This window comes from Ochotona curzoniae, unplaced genomic scaffold, assembly GCF_017591425.1.
Source record: "Ochotona curzoniae isolate NIBS_2020 unplaced genomic scaffold, NIBS_Ocur_1.0 scaffold_4506, whole genome shotgun sequence".
Classification (NCBI taxonomy): domain Eukaryota; kingdom Metazoa; phylum Chordata; class Mammalia; order Lagomorpha; family Ochotonidae; genus Ochotona; species Ochotona curzoniae.
The window spans coordinates 19,708,092-19,710,590 of NW_024467119.1; positions in this window are offsets into that span (position 1 = coordinate 19,708,092).

Sequence of the window (2,499 nt, forward strand, 5' to 3'; positions counted from 1 at the left end):
CGAGTAGAAGCCACCACCTGTGACACAGGGATCCCATTATGGGTATTGGTTTGTTTCCCAGCAGCTCCCCTTCTGGATTCAGCTCCCTGCTAATTAGAATGCAAAAAGCACAGGAGGATAACCCAAGTGTTTGTGCCTCTATCAGCAACAGATGTGCATAAAAAATTCCAGCCTAGCCCCATCTTAGTCCTTGCATGGATCTTGCTAAAACATGCAAGATCTTTCACTGTCACTCCTTCAAATATACATTTATTTAAAAATATTTAGAAAGGCAGGGTGATCAAGGAAAAGAGAATCTTCCTTTTGGTGGTTGAGTGCCCAGCCCAAGGAATGAGGTCCAGCCAGGTCTGGCACACAGATGGGCAGGAATTCAAGCAACTAGGTAACTTGGGCTGTGAAGTTACCCAAGTCACTTCACTATAAATTTAAGGTGCAAATGATTCTATGCAATTACCTTCTCTGTGTTTACTAAGTTTATCAAAAATATATTTCATGATTTTTAGGTGATTATTCATCTATCTAGCTAATTTTAAATAATTTAGAACCCTGGCTTTGAAGTGGTCAGTCTCCTTTTTCACAAAATTGAATCGATGCAGACAGCTTCACACTTCAGAGGTGAACTTGGTAATTAACAGAAGGCTACAGGGCAGAAATTGAAACCAGACTCCTCCATCGCTCATCAGAGCACTTGGGCTCCATTTTCAGCTTTGGCAACTGATAATGAAGACCTTGGAAAGGGGCAGTGATAGCTCAAATGATGGGTTTGCTAACCTACTTAGACCGATTTCCAAGCTGATAGTCCAACCCTAACTCTGACTAGCCAGTCAGTATTTGGGAGTCAACCAATGGATACAAACTGTCTGTCCCCCTCCCCCCGCCCCCAAGGTGCAGGCATCCAGAACAGCAGTCAGCTCTGGACACATGGTAGTGCCTGGGCTCCAGTCCCAGCTCCGATTCTGAATGCAGCTTCCTGCGAGTATCCTTGGGAGACAGGTGATGGCTCCAGCACTTGAGTCCCTGCCAACCATATGAGACCTAGATTGAATTGTTCAATCTTTGTACATTGAGCACATGAACCAATGATTGGAAAATCACTTTCTATCCCTGCTCTTCAAGTACAATAAAAAAAAAAAAATGCTGGTAATCTTCCCATCAATGTTTAAGTCTGCATCTGTTTATTTTACCCAATTTTTAGTAACACTAAAAATGGAGTTGCAGTTCTAAAGACTGTTAGATATAATCCTCCTTTGTCAAAACAGCCAGTTACTTCATTATTAAAATTTGAAAGGTAGAGTGAGGGAGTGGCATTTTCCATCTTCTAGTTCAGACCCCAAATGGTTGCCAACAGCCAGTGTTAATGGAAGCCAGGTGAAAACCAGGAACCAGGATCTCCATGCAAGTCATCCACATAAATGGTCCCTTGCATCATCCATCACCTTCTGTCTCCTAGGACCGTTAGCAGAAAGCTGGCTTGGAAGAGGAATAGCTGAGGCTCAAAACAGTGCTGAAATGGAAAGCTGAGTAGTAAGCAGTAGCTAAACCTGTAGCACAGAGCCAGCCCTCATTATTTAGAAATTGCTTTATGTGGCAAAATCTTACATTTCCTTTTTATATGAACCCACTAAAATCTATCACAAAGATTGTTGTAAAAATCTACCCACAATTAATAATGGTTCGTTTACCCAGTGGAATTTAAATATTTTGGAACTAAGGCTCCAAAATTGATCAAAATATGGCATGCTACCTTTAAAAAAAAAAAAGGGTTTTGACTAACTTTAAGAGAAACTTCAAGCCACTACCCGATTTTTCAGTCACTTGCTTACAAAACTGAAATGAAATATCTTAACTGGCTATGATTCTACAATATTTTGTACCATATAAATTTCCCAGACAAATTACAAGTTTAAGATTTCCAATTTGTGACTGGTTTCAACAGTGTGAGGGTCAAGAAGATTATTTAAGTAATGTTTCACTTTCCTGGTCAGTCTCCAGTACTTCTAAAGATCGATGCAGGAACCTTAAACGGTGCTATGAATGCATTAACAGGAAAATCTCATCACCCCTCTAGAAAGTTAAGTTCTGAAACTGCACATGCCCTGAGGACTCCATTTTTTATTTGAAGTGTAACTAATGACACCCCCCCCTTTCATATCCCTATAGGGCTTGAAAATAACTCCCATTTCTGAATTTGCATTACAGCCATAAATTGTGATATTAACCTTCTCACCCCTTTCTCTTCTCCAAGATGCGAGGTAGAAATCCTTGAGAAAGCTACATTTAAGGGAAAAGAGTCCGGCAGATTCTCACCTTTTGCACTCCTTTTCAAATTTGACTGATATGCATGTTCATCTGTTACACTGGTTTTATACATAAAATTTCACAATAATACTATGCGGTTTCATTTACAACAGTTCTTATTTTTACTGAGATGACGAAATGCAACCAGAATTTCTGGGAACATAAAAAACTACAGATGAAATTAGGGACATAGATAAATGC